Below are 14,339 nucleotides of genomic sequence, written 5' to 3'. Positions count from 1 at the left end.
TCACACTTTCACAATGCAAGCACTCTGTCGTCGCTCTAATATCTACAACTACTAAAGGAGCAGAGGCAGGGCAGCAGGCGCACCACCGGGCGGGCCCGAGGAGCACTGGTGGTCCCGGCTGATGTTTCCGCCAGCCTCCTGGGAGCAAGAGAACAAAAAGAAGGAAATGGGGATGGGGATGCAGTAAAGAGTCTCACCTTCCCCAGAGACAGGTCTGGCCTTGTCTTCTGGGAGGTGATGTCTAAGCCTTGGAACCTCTCCTACCATTCTGGTGGGATTTTACTATCCAGAGACATGCCCGTTAGGAGTATCTCTGTTTGCCGGGGGCCCTGGGCCAGCCAGATAACAACTATGTGATTTCGGGTGTAGGCTTTGAGCCGCACCAACAATATGATGTTGGGCAGGGGCTCCGGGTCATGTGGGGTCAGCTCCACTCTGGAGGGGCTGGAGACAGATCAGCCACGTGGGCGGTCAGTCATGCCCACACGATGGCGCTCCTGTAAACTTCTGGCCTCAGACGCGGGTGGGCTTCCCCAGTGACAGAATTCTGTTGTCACACATGCTTGTCAGGAGGAGTTAGTGCTGTCCATGGCTCTGCAGAATGAAGACCTCTGGGCGCTCCGAGCCTGGAACACTCCTGGACTCTGCCCTGTGCATCTCTTCCCTGGGCCGATTTCTATCTGTATCCTCTCCGTGTAATAAACCGAAGCTGTGAGTAGGACCGTTTTCTGTGAGCTCTGCGAGTACTTCCAGCAGATTACCAGACCTGAGGGTGTTTGGGGGACACTCCCTGAACCTGCAGTTGGTTTCTGAGCGAGGGCGGGCTTTTGGATTACTCCTTCCAACTCTTCAGGGAGGGGAAATGCTTTACACTCATTTGGAGATTAATTTACACGTGGGAACCAGACATTGACTTGATAACACCGAGGGGTCTCTATCATTGAATTCTATGGGACGGCAGGAAATTTGAGCTAAGACCATTTGGGCGGGATTTTACTACCCAGGGCCACTGCCTGATATACTATTACTCAAGGGCCTGCTGTGTAGACTGTAAGCCATAGTGCAAACAGTGCTTTGGGAGTTTTAATTCTCTTAAACACAAGAGGGCCCTCAAGGCTGGCTCTTTGAGAAAACAACCAGGGAGGAAGTTGGCTTCTGCACTGAATTGGAGGATTAGAGAAAATAAATAGGTCAGGCCAATCTGCTTCCTCTGAAGACAGGTTCCCACGTCTTTCTGCTCACGGTCACGTGACCTAAAATCGCGCAGTTCACTTCCCACGTTGGAAACAATCTCCCCTTCCCCATCCTGCACAGGTGGAGTCCCCCAGCTTTTGGGTCCAGACCCTTTAGTCTCAACACCCTCCACCCTCCACCCTCCCATCTTCACGAGCCACCGGACTCCGGTGAAAGCGCAGGCGGTCAGGCAGTGGATGGTTGTCCTCAAAGACGTCAGTGTCTTGAGCGTTCAGGAATGAACTAGGTAGGACCCGTGAGGCCGGGAGCCGGAGCAGAGGGCACCCACGAGGCTCACCGGCTAGACACCACAGCAGCTGAGCCAACGGGATAAAAGTGCGCGCCTTCGTGGGTCCTCCAGTGTCTGGGACAAAAGGGGGAGCTGGACGGGTGTGGGGCTCTGGTGTCTGACAGAGGAGGAGCTGCAGCGCCTAATGAGCCTGGGACCCAGCCTAAGCCACTCAGAGGGGCTTTGGCAGACTGGGTGCCCGAGGGAACGCCTGACGCTCTGGACCAGGTGCCTGGGGGGCGGGACGATGCATGGAGGTGCCAGGCTCCCGGGGACGGGACGGGTCAGCAGAAGGTGAATTCTAGGGGGCAGTGTCTGCGGCAAACAGCCGCCAGCCCCAGCTCTCATACCTGCTCATGTTCCCTCTTTCCAGAAGATTCCATGGTGGGCTCCTTGCTCTATTAGCGCCAACATCCCCACCTAAGGGAACCCTCTGATCACGAACTCTGTAGCTCACCCCACACATTCCATACCTCTTTCTCACCACCCTATTTTATTTTCTTCAGAGCACTCGACACCCCCTGGCAATCTTCTCTGTTTAATCAATCTGTGTCTTTATATTTAAAGTGGGTTTCTTATGGAAAACATAGAATTGGGTCTTAAGCCACTCACAATAGCCTCTGTCTTAAAGTTGGTGTATTTAAGACATTCACATTTAAAATGATTATTGATGTAGTTGCATTAATCTCTACCATGTTTGTGGCTGTTTTCTACTTGTTGCCCTGGTTCTTTGTTTCTCCCCCCACCTTTTTTTTGTCTTCCACTCTTTTTCTGCCTTCTCTGGTTTTATTTTATTTTACTATTATTTATTTATTTATTTTCACACACACTGTATTTTATTTTTACAAGAGATAAATAAACTGACACCAGGCATTGTAAATGGATAGCCACAACAAAAGCAGCAAGGATTGCAATTACCAAACACGAAACACACTCACGCTATGTCATAATATTGACATTCAGTCCAGTAATCCTCCACGGTAACAGCTCCTTTACTTTGCAGTGCTTCTCTGTTTTAATTGAGCATTTTATATGATTCCATTTTCTCTCCTCTCTTAGCATGTCAATTATAGTTGTTTTTTTGTTGTTGTTTTTAAGTTTTAGTGGTTGTTCTAAAGTTTCCAATATGTTTATGCAACTACACTAAGACCACTTTGAAATAACACTATACCACTTCACGGGTAGTGCGGGTACCTTATAACTATATTCCCAATTCCTCCCTCCTACCACTTATAACACTATCGTCGTAGATCTCATTTATTCATAAGCTATAATCATGTGATATATCGTTACCATTATTATTTTGAATACACTGCCTTTATTTGTTTATATATTTATACTGCCTATCTTCCCCAACTAGAGTGTAAGCACCACCGATGACACTGGGTCTGTCATGCCTACCATTGTAGACCCAGGGCCTAAAACGGTACCTGACACAGAGTGGTACTTAGTAAATATTTGTTGAATGAGCTAGTGGAATCTTACTTTCTTCTTACTTGAGTATCCTGATGCTGTATCAAATACCCAAACAAGGGATGTAAAGTGAAGCCCCAGAGGTGTGTACAAACTGGAATGCTCATTGGCCAATCCCTTGAGGGGGTGGAGATTTCAATTAGAATGGAAAGGGTTATAAACCCTCACTTAAACCACCCACAGCACCCCAAGACAAGAGCCAGGAAAAGCTAAGGTTAGTGGTGATGTTCTTATCCACTCTTTTTGGCCTTGGTTGGATAGTTTTTAGGGCCAAATTTGCAACTTGTAGTTAGCGGTTGTTTTAACTTTATGGTTAACTTAATGACTATTATTTCTAAACTTGTCTATATCAAATAAAAGGCAGGGATATTTTTTTCTTTCGAGTCGATACATAAATGAAAACGAGATGCAAATGTACATCTAGACAAAGCCTTTGAAGACTTTCATTGCTTGTGCATGAAATGTGCATAATATCATACGTTAAAATGCCCCCCACGCCGTGTCGGACGTTAAATGTAATTTCAGAAATAAGTATGTAAGAGTCAGGTGGTGCTTCAGTTGATAACACGCTTGGTAGAACTTAAGCATTTATTAATTCTTGAGCCATTACACTTTTTTCCTCCTCTGCCAAATCTCATGTTTTTGGACACAGTTGGAAAGAACACAGGCATCACCCACTCTGTGCCAGGTGCCTAACGGGTAAACTCAACCTCTTGCCTTCCTCGGATGCTTGGAAGATTCAGTCCAAATGATGTGACACTGGGGTCTTCCTCTGGGGTCCTGCCTCCCCAGGGGATGGCACCAACTTGAAAGCAGGAGTATCTAAGTCAAGTACAGGCACAAATTTTTCTAGGACTTGCTCCAGTCTTGAAACAGCAGTGGGCCATGTAGTGGTTCACTTTGTTTATTCTCCAAGCAACCCGGGGTGAAGTCTCCTTCTCGGCTCAGCTGTATTTTTCATTTAAGTAAGTTTGTTAGCCTTGGGGAGATGTCAATATGAATCAATCCATTAGACCCTAACGGAAAGGAAATTTCATTTCTATAACTGAAATATAGGGCTCTCCACAGAAGAGGCTTATTAGCATGTGAGCTTGTAACAGAACTACCTCCCTAACCATCCTATTACATAAGTAACCCCTACTCCCTCCCCACCCTGGAATAGGGTTCAGTTGTTTGTGTCTTAAAAATGCCATATAAACACTTGAGCTCTTTTTCCCCGGGGGGCTAGTTCCCTGTAGGATACTTTCCCTTTGGTAGCATGTCAAATCCAACGAATTAATATGTCAAATCCAACCAAATAAGTATTTTGCTAATATGTCATAAATAGAAAAATAGAAGAGAAATCATTCATAATCAATTAAAAGTGGCCTTTCATCAGTATCTTATAGTTTTCTGCATACAGGTCTTTTGCCTCCTTAGGTAGGTTTATTCCTAGGTGTTTTATTCATTTTGTTGCAATGGTAAATGGTATTGTTTCCTTAATTTCTCTTTCTGATCTTTCGTTGTTAGTGTATAGGAATGCAAGAGATTTCTGTGTATTAATTTTGTATCCTGTAACTTTACTAAATTCATTGATTAGCTCTAGTAGTTTTCTGATGGCATCTTTAGGATTTTCTATGTATAGTATGTCATCTGCAAACAGTGACAGTTTTACCTCTTCTTTTCCAATTTGGATTCCTTTTATTTCTTTTTCTTCTCTAATTGCCGTGGCTAGGACTTCCAAAACTGTGTTGAATAATAGTGGTGAGAGTGGACACCCTTGTCTTGTTCCTGATCTTAGAGGAAATGCTTTCAGTTTTTCACCATTGAGAATAATGTTTGCTGTGGGTTTGTTATATATAAAAAAAGAGAAAAAAAAAACAATCAAAAGATGGGCAGAAGATCTAAATAGACATTCTCCAAAGAAGACATGCAGATGGCCAACACACACATGTAAAGATGTTCAACATCACTAATTATTAGAGAAATACAAATCAAAACTACAATGAGGTATCACTTCACACCGGTCAGAATGGCCATCATCAAAAAATCTACAAACAATAAATGCTGGAGAGGGTGTGGAGAAAGGGGAACCCTCATGCATTGTTGGTGGGCATGTAAATTGATACAGCCACTATGAAGAACAGTATGGAGGGTCCTTAAAAAACTAAAAATAGAACTACCATACGACCCAGCAATCCCACCACTGGGCATATAAGCAGAGAAAACCATAATTCAAAAAGACACATGCACCCCAATGTTCATTGCAGCACTATTTACAATAGTCAGGACATGGAAGCAACCTAAGTGTCCATCAACAGAGGAATGGATAAAGAAGATGTGGTACATATATATGCTGGAATATTACTCAGCCGTAAAAAGGAACGAAAATGGGTCATTTGTAGAGATGTGGATGGACCTAGAGACTGTCATAACAGAGTGAAGTAAGAAAGAGAAAAATAAATATTGTGTGTTAATGCATATATGTGGAATCTAGAAAAATGGTATAGATGATCTTATTTGCAGAGCCGAAATAGAGACGCAGACCTAGTGAACAATTGTATGGATACCAAGGGGGAAAGGTGGGGGTGGGAGGAATTGGGAGATTGGGATTGACATATATACACTATTGATACTATGTATAAGATAGATAACTAACGAGAACCTACTGTATAGCACAGGGAACTCTACTCAGTACTCTGTGGTGACTTAAATAGGAAAGAAATCAAAAAAGGAGGGGATATAGGTATAGCTGATTCATTTTACTGTACAGTAGAAACTAACACAGCAATGTAAAGCAACTATATTCCACTAAAAATTAATTTTTAAAAAATGGGCTGTAATGTTAAAGCTATACTGAAAGCCTTGGTTGTGCTGTTAATATTGTTCTTTCAACTTTAACATATTCTTTCTCTGAAACATTGTACACTTAAAGCTAGAATAATGCTACATCTTTCCAAACTGGCATATTTAAATTCTGTGGGGAATACAGGATTCTCTCGGAGAATTTTTTGTCTTAGTGATGGATTTTGATCTTGCTGGTTGTTATGAAGCTAGGCAGTTCTTATCCATTGGAGAAGCCAGAGTAAATGTCAAGGATATTTCTAGTGATAATAGATTTAGAATTGGCATCTTGCACAACATTGTAAAGCAATTTGACTCCAATTAAAAAAAAAGAAGAAGAATTGGCGTCTTGTATTTTGGCCCCAAGCATCTGCTAAAACTGGCAACTTCTTAAGTTAATCCCTTAAAACTTTCGTTATCTAGAAAATTCAATAAAAGCCTGCTTTTTACCTAACTGAAATTAAGAAAAATGTGCATTGTTTTGCCTAAATTATCCAGAACGACTGTTAACATTATCAGTAGAATTTCACCCCAAAAGACTGGCTGATTTCCCAACGTGTGTGTTCAGCAGATAGGAGCACAGGGCGAATGAATACAAGGGAAGAGAAATGAGACCAGAAAGATTGTTAAAACTGGAGGAGACGAAGATGATCTAATTCTGAACCAACTCCTCATTTTAGAGTTGAGGAAACTGACATCTCTTCCAGACCTGCCCAAGGCTGGAACCTACACACCTGGTACTTGGTTAAACCTGGGGATTGGAGGAGGCCTCGCAACTTAGGAATTCTTCTTTTAAAGGGGGTCAGTATAAATGATCCAACATCGGAAACGTACTTATAATTCTCCCTAATTCCTCTCCCCTTCCCTTTCTCTATTCTTAGCCTCATACACTCCTGCACATCACAATTTGCTCAGCCTGCTTTTTTTTTTTTTAGTTATTTTATTTTATTTTATTATTTTTTGGCTGTGTTGGGTCTTCGTTGCTGTGCGAGGGCTCTCTGTAGTTGTGGTGAGTAGGGGCTACTCTTCGTTGCAGTGCGTGGGCTCCTTATTGCGGTGGCTTCTCTTGTTGCAGAGCACGGGCTCTAGGTTGCACGGGCTTCAGTAGTTGTGGCACGTGGGCCCAGTTGCTCCGCGGCATGTGGGATCTTCCCGGACCAGGGCTCGAACCCGTGTCCCCCACATTGGCAGGCGGGTTCTTAACCACCGCACCACCAGGGAAGTCCATCAGCCTGCTTTTTAAACATCAGATTCTGCACTTCGTGCCTGCCCAGCAGACCCTGGGAGAACCTGGGGCCACACACTGAGCCCCAGGTGTAGTTTAGTTGGGTTTTCACTCTAGACCTGGTTTCTCAAACTCGATTTTAGTTACAGGCACACCTTGTTTTATTGTGCTCCGCATATACTGCGCTTTTTACAAATGGATGTTTTGAGACAACACTGCTTCAAGCAAGTTTCTCAGCATCATTTTTCCAATCAGCATTTGCTCACTTTGTGTCTCTGTGCTGCATTTTGGTAATTCTTGGGGTATTTCGAAACTTTTCATTATTATTCTATTTGTTATGGTGGTCAGTGATCTTTGCTGTTACTACTGCAAGAAGGTTATGACTTGCTGGAGGATCAGGTGATGGCCAGAATTTTTTTTTAGCAATAGTGTTTTCTAATTAATATAGGTACATTGTTTTTTTAGACATAATGCTATTTCACACTTAATAGACTACAGTATAGTATGAACATAACTTTTACAGGCACTGGGAAACCAAAAAAATGTCAAGTGACTCGCTTTATTGCAGTATTCGCTTTATTGCTGTGGTCTGGAACTGAACCCACAATTTCTCTGAGATCTGCCTGTGTACAAGTGAATCACCTGGGGAGCTTGTGAAAAATGCAGACTGATTCAGTAGATCTGGCCCAGGGACTGAGAGTCTACATTTCTAACAAGTTCCCAGGTAAAGCTGGTGCTGCTGGTCCAAAATCACACTTCTAGAGAATGCCTTCCACTCCTTTTCGAAGCAAAATTGACTTTTTTCTCACATGTGAATATTGCTGCAATCTGGAGATACAGATATGTGAGTGTGTGTGTGTGTGTGTGTGCGCGCGTGTGCCATTTTTTGATTCCTTACTATTTGCACACATCACATTTCCATCACTAAACAAATGAATTAGGAACTATGAGGAAACTGAGGCTGAGAGAGGTTAAAAAACTTGCTCAAATGAGAGGGAGAGCTGAAATTTGGATGTAGGTCTTTGATTTTCCTGGTACCCAGAGCCTAACTCAGATACGTGTTCTTCCACATTTTCTAAAAGATATTTAAATTTTTTTATTTTATCTGCTCAAATTTTTTGCCCACTGGTTTGTTTTTTTTTTTGGCCCACTGTTTTAATTGTTGATTTTTGTTTTTATTATTGATATATGAGTTCTTCATATATTCTGGATGAGTCCCTTTACAAATAATTTCTACCAATATTTGGCTTGCCTTTTCTTTTTCTTAAAAATGCCTTTTAAGGAGCAAAGTTTTAAATACTGATAAGTGCAATTTTTTAAAGTTGTGGCTTATGCTTTCTATTTTTTATCAAATAAATCATTGTTTACTTTATGGTCACGAAAAAAAAAAAAGATTTAGGGTATGTTTGTTACCCAAGGACCACACTCCCACAATCCAAAGGTTTTCATGCCATTATGGCTGCTTTCTGTCCACCTTGCCTTGGGCATCTGGGGCTCTGGGTGGGGCCATGCATACCCCTGCTCATCTCAGGTAAAGCTGCACCCAGGTGAAGTTCGACAGCCTTCAGAGGTGGGGTCTCATTTCCCAAGGTCTAAAGTTTCATGCGGGGAGCCTACTTGGAGAACCAGGTGTGTTTAATTCAGGACAAACCTGTTGGTCAAGGTCAGTACAAAAAGCAGAGTTGAAGAGGTGGGCGTGAGTTTAGACTCAGCTTGACCCCCTGGGTTCTGGTTCTTCTAGCAGCTGTGTTCTCAGAGTGTTTGCATTTTGGGTGAAATCCAGAAAGAACTCCTTTGTTCCCGGCTCTTCGTTTCCCACGGGCAGAATGAATATTTCCATTGCACCTGTTCTTTTAAGCTTTGACAAGGTACTTTTTTTAACAATGAGAATTGGGCTTACTTTTTGAAGCATAAACTTGGTCCTCTGTATTACCAAGCTGTGGTTTATCCTAATCTTTGTTTAAATTCATTAGAGGTCAAGGAAAAAGGACTAAAGGACTTGGTTTAGGCCCTTAACCTATTATGCCATGGGGCAGGGAAGGGAGGGGCTGAAATAACCAAACATATTTATATATATCTATTCTGTAATATATACCTATTCCTGTAATACTATATTATGCTTTTATTAAACACTTATTTCATTCTGACTTACCTCTTGGTAGTGTGGATATTCCCATCACTAGATACAAGGTTTGTAAGGTTTTCGATGACAGGAACTGCATCTTATTTATCTTTGTATGCTTGGAGTGTCCAAACCTACAACTGTAGCCAGAGAAGGAGCTCCATGAATGTTTGATGTTGAAAGAAAGAATGACAGATCCAACACAGAGATCTTAACAAATGAAGAAACTTGTCTCTCAAAGAGGCACACTGAGGTAAAAGCCACTGTGTGTCGGGGATAACATGGGGTTGCTTCTGTCGGAGGTGGAGGAACCATGCCAAGATCCCTGCCTCCCAGGAGCTGGCCGTCTCCTTAGGGTCTTGCAGTGCTGAATCCCGGGGAACAGTTGGCTCTTGGCTAGGGTGTGAGATTGTAAAAGATATTGGGCCCCTCCTCTGTCTCTGCTATTCTAGTTCCTCCTGGGCGGGTTTGGAGTGGGGACTGCAGTCCTGCTGAGACTCCATCGTTCACCTGGGAGCCCAATTCAGAATATTGTGGAGCCCAGGCTAAGAGGTGAGGAAGGGCAGCTGGCTGGCTAGAGACAGCCATCAATGGGGCACACAGACATTTGCTGAGACTTTTACACGAAGTAGTGGCTGGTTATTAATGACCAGAAAAAAAGTTTCCTTCTTTTGGGCAGGAAGGTAGGATTGCAGATTACAGTCCTGTTTATCTAAAGTGGGGTCTCCTTCATTGTAACCCTGGGCTTTGGGGGCTACCTTGGGCACCAGGGAAGGCTTGGAGGTGGTGGCGGGGAGGGGAGTGATCCTGTCCCTTGGAATCCCATTCTGGATTCCCGATTTACATCCTTCAACCTCCTACGTGCCTTGAGAATGTGCGAGGGGTGAGCAGAAGTAAGTGGGGGAAAACGGTGAGCACAAAGAGTCCCATAAGATTCCCAAATACGCTTCCATACAGCAGTAAACCACGCACATACTCCACTTACGCTCACAATCACAAATGAAGGCAAAAGCCACACCAGATTTTACTTTGTAAGTAACTTCTAGTGCAATATTGAATCAAATTTCCGAAAGTTTTAGCTCCCTTTTACAAATATCAATTGCATTTGTGACAAACACTTAAAAAGCACGTATAAAACACGCCACTCAGCATAAAAAACTCTAAGAAAACACTAAATCCACTTGTAATTTGATTAAAGAAATATGGAAGACTCTACTTGATATGGGTGGGATATCATGGTATGTATTCTTTTTAATATCTTTATTTCAGCATAATTGCTTTACATTGTTGTGTTAGTTTCTGCTGTATAACAAAGTGAATCAGCTATATGCATACGTATATCCCCATATCCCCTCCCTCTTGCATCTCCCTCCCACCTTCCCTATCCCACCCCTCTAGGTGGTCACAAAGCACAGAGCTGATCTCCCTGTGCTGTGCAGCTGCTTCCCACTAGCTATCTATTTTATTTTATCTATTTTATCTATTTGGTAGTGTATATATGTCCCTGCTACTCCCTCACTTCGTCCCAGCTTACCCTTCCCCCTCCCCATGTCCTCAAGTCCATTCTCTACGTCTGCGTCTTTATTCCTGTCCTGCCCCTGAGTTCATCAGAACCTTTTTTTTTTTTTTTAGATTCAAAGCAAGTCATGAGGTCAGCCCAGGCTGCAGACCCCATCTACTGATGGGAAGAGCGGCCCCATTTGATCACAAATACTGAAGGGTGAAGATCAGTGGCCACGGTTTTGGTTTTGGTTTTTGCATTTATACACCACAGGCATCCACTCTGTGCTAGGCCTGGCTGAGGGTGATTGGGTTCTTCCTCCCAGGAATAGTTCGGTTTCACCAGAGATGAGTAAACTTAAGACGAAACAAAGACTTGAAACTATACAATTTTATCTGGATTTGCAGTCGGGGGACCTGTTCAGTACTATACCTACTGTATAGCAGTATAGCACAGGTAACTATACTCAATATTTTGTAATAACCTATAAGGGAAAAGAATCTGAAGAAAAAATAGATATATGTATGTATGACGGAATCACCGGAAACTAGCACAACATTGTAAATCAACTACCTCAATTAAAAACAAAAGTCATTACCCCAATATCTAACTGCACCAAAGAGTGGCGGATCAGGAAACCCCATACTCAAAGGTTCGTCTCGGACTGAGAGTCCACCTGTCTTGTCAGGATCTACATGTATGCCGATGGCATCCTGAACCTTATGATCATGGTGGCGCTGGCGGCGTTCTAACCCCCAGAGGAAAAAGAGGAAAACCCAGCTTTAACAGTGAAGAAAGCTAAAACCCGGCATTTCCCTGTCTTTGAAAAGGTAGGCTGCAGGGATCTATTTGGCCGAGGCGGGTGTGGCACAGGGTCCGGGTCGGTGACAGCTGCGCGCTCGGATCCTACGGCGGGGAGAAGGGCGGGGTAGGGCTGACATCTAAGATGGCCCCCCCAAGTCCCCGCCTCCCAGGGCCCTCCAATCCCCTCAGCCCAGGAGGCAGTGGGGGAGGGGCGGACGAGAACTGGGGGAGGGGGGTGCACAGCGCAGCAAGTCCCCTCCCCCACCTCCAGGATCCAGGACTGTGACATTTCCTACTGCTGATGAGAATAAAGAGTGAAATCTGAAAAAACGGACGCTCTGTTAGAGCTGTACTGCATTTGGACCAAAATTTTAATCAGGATCCCCAAACAAAGTGTAATTATGGAACCTCTAACCAAACAGAATTGGAATAAACCAAGGGTGATGAAAGGATATGAGATTTCTGTTCAGATAGGATTTTTAGGAAGTAATACCTTATGGAGGGAGAAAGAATAGATTATTTTGATTTCTAGCATAAACATTTAGTGCTTTCCATTTCTTGTAGTGCTTTGAATGTGTTTTTACTGAAGAAGGCTGACAGGTCTGCTTGTGCTGTTTTCCTCCCCAGCTCCTACCATACCATTCTGCCCCATTAAGTCCCCCTGATGCCAGGGGTCCCCGTGAAGCCCCTCAGTGGCTCAGAGCCTCTGCTCAGAGTATTACCAAACACAAGTTCATGTGCCCAATGCACAGTGAGGCCAAACAAAACAAAATGTGGGAGTTTGGAGCAAAAAGTTTATTGCAGGGCCATTCAAGGAGATGGGTGGCTGTGCACCCAAACCCTGAACTCCTCAAAGGGTTTCAGCAAAGCACTTTTAAAGGGAAGGTGAGAGAGGGACGTGGTCAGTTGTTGCAAACTTCCTGGTGTAGGAATCCTTTGTTCTTGCAGCTGTCCAGTAGGTCAGGTCACAATGTTCCTGTAAACCTTCAACAAGACAAATGTTATTCTCTGTTCTGCAACTCTTTATCTCTATATGAATGGAGTCTTAAAGGTTAGAGCCCTGAAAATAGGCTATCCTGTATATTTCAGGCCACAGGCAACATTCTTTTGCAAAAGGTGCAAAGCCAGCATGACTAAGCACAGGAAAAGGACCAGATCTAATATGGAGTCAGATTTGTTCTTCCTTATTACAAGACAGCACTGCCTCTTTCCTGCTGTGTTGCCCATTCTCAGACCTCTCTCTATGATTCCTGCCACTGCCAGACCTTACCTGGCTTCTATTCCAATTCCTTACAAACATTTTCTCTAATAGGTGACCATAGGTTTTGTAGTTTAAGAATAGCATTTTTTAATTATTAAAAAAGAAATACATAAGGCATTCATATAAACCAAAAGGAGAAAAGAAAGAAAAAAAAGAACAATAATCCTACCAGCCAAATGTTTCTGCCTTAGACTTCCTGACGTCTTATTTTACATTTTCCTCCCAAATGGCATCATACTAAATATTGTTCTGTGGCCTGCTTTTAACATTTTTTTACATGTCAACACATGTATGTGTTTATTTACATGTCAATTTCCTCTGCAATATCTTTTATTTTATTTTCATTAAGCAATAGAGTCACATCTTTTTGAAAAATCAGAACTAATATAAAAACGGCATTAATTATGGAATCTCATTCTCACCACTGCCCTCCCACCTTCCCACCCCCATAATCTTTTTTATTGGTTTCCTGTGTACCCTTCCAGGGTTCCTATTTATGCAGATATAAGAAAATATAAATAAATACCTATCTCCCCTCCTCCCACTTTCTCATACAAGACAGAAAATAGTGTATATTGTGTTCTGCCCTGGGCTTTTTTTTTTTTAACTAAACGATGCAATGCATTGCATTCTCTGTCAATACAGGGATCTTCCTCCTTCCTTTTATATATGTATAATATCATTTTAAATTGCTGACATATTTCTTGCAGGGAGGTAACATAATTTATATCATCAGTTATATTTTCCTAGAATCATAGGTTATTTCTAGTTTTTCATTGTGCTAACATTCTTATAGTTATTTCATACCCATACTTATTCCCTTATAATAAATTCCTAGAACAGGAATTGATACTTCAAGAAATATGAATTTCTAGAGTTATTAATATGCATTACCTACTGGTATCAATTTTTCTTTTTTAAATGTATTTATTTATTTTGGCTGCATTGGAGCTTCGTTGCTGAGCACGGGATTTCTCTAGTTGTGGTGAACAGGGGCTACTCTTTGTTGCAGTACACAGGCTTCTCCTGGTGGTGGCTTCTCCTGTTGCAGAGCTCAAGCTCTAGGTGCACGGGCTTCAGTAGTTGCAGCACGCGGGCTCAGTAGTTGCAGCTCGCGGGCTCTAGAGCACAGGCTCAGTAGCTGTGGCACACGGGCTTAGTTGCTCCGCAGCATGTGGGATCTTCCCAGACCAGGGATCAAACTGGTGTCCCCTGCCTTGGCAGGCAGATTCTTAACCACTGCAGCACCAGGGAAGTCCCTCAATGATTCTTCAGTAAGAAAATTTCACTAATGCTAAACAGGCCAGCAATTGTATTACCCTTCTCAGGAATACCCAGGAAATGTGTATTGAGGATTAACTTGGAGTCAACACTCTGGGCCTCACAAGCTGACAATCTCAGCTTCTCCCTCTCATGACAAAGTTTTGGTTTTTCCTTAAAGGTTGTGACTGCTCTTGAGACCCTGATTTTACTGTTTCACATTTCAGGCATTTAAAACAAGAATCAGCAACATCCCTACACTTAAGAAGTTCCTGCAGCCTGGGAGTCAGAAGAAGCTGCCCCCCGGATAGCCACTATGTTGAAGTTGTCAGGAACATTTTGCAGTTC

This window comes from Phocoena sinus, chromosome 11 (genome assembly GCF_008692025.1).
Source record: "Phocoena sinus isolate mPhoSin1 chromosome 11, mPhoSin1.pri, whole genome shotgun sequence".
In the NCBI taxonomy this organism is placed as follows: Eukaryota; Metazoa; Chordata; class Mammalia; order Artiodactyla; family Phocoenidae; genus Phocoena; species Phocoena sinus.
The sequence above is the reverse complement of the archived record's forward strand: the minus strand, read 5'-3'. Positions refer to the sequence as shown.